Below are 937 nucleotides of genomic sequence, written 5' to 3'. Positions count from 1 at the left end.
TCAGGTGAGATGGAGGGCCGTTTAGCAGCGTCTCGTTGGCCAATTCCTCAAGCGGCAACCACCCGGCCCTGCCCGCGCCGGCCACCGTATCAAGGCCCATCACTCAGGTGAGATGGAGAGCCGTTTAGCAGCGTCTCGTTGGCCAATTCCTCAAGCGGCAACCACCCGGCCCGCGCGCCGGCCGTCATATCAAGGCCATCACTCAGGTGAGATGTTTCGTTTCAGCTTGGGCAAAAATATTTTCCTCTGCAAGTCGCATTTCTTAGATATTAGATCAATAATGTGTTGCCACAACAAGGGTTTAAATTACAATTATTTTTACACACTTAAGCTCTACTTAACCTAGAAAATATATGTATAATTAAGCTCAAATTACAATCTATACGACAATAGGACAGTCTCAACTAATGTGCTGGAAGCCCCGTATTTTAATTCTATAAATAAATAAATAAAATATAGTAATAATATAGTATAAGTTAGGACTTTATGTGTCACCGCCTCAATTTCGGCCAGGCTGAAAACTAGCGCTGACATCAGGCAGTAAAATACGGCCGTCTTCACAAGGTGACTGCTAAGTACCCACTAGTTAATTTATACTATATTTTATTTATTTATTTATAGGATTATAAGTTACTTGACCGAAACAAAAGTAAAGAACGAATTTAACTACAAAAAAATGAAAATAATAAGTAGGTATTTATGGACATTACTAGTTTAATTAATAATTTCTTAACCGATTCTCGGGAAATTTTGTGAGCAGGTTGGGTAGTTAGATATAATTTTTCTGTCGTTAAGTTTTATGGAAAGTAGGATATATGGCACTTAAGACTATTGTGAGATCACTGTTATCATAATGCAACGAAATAAGTATTTTTTAATATAAGTACCTACAAAGTATACCTACAGCTCACAGAGCTACTAGTACATAAACAATAGG

Source organism: Cydia amplana, chromosome 3, assembly GCF_948474715.1.
Source record: "Cydia amplana chromosome 3, ilCydAmpl1.1, whole genome shotgun sequence".
NCBI lineage: Eukaryota > Metazoa > Arthropoda > Insecta > Lepidoptera > Tortricidae > Cydia > Cydia amplana.
This window is presented reverse-complemented; position numbering follows the sequence as displayed.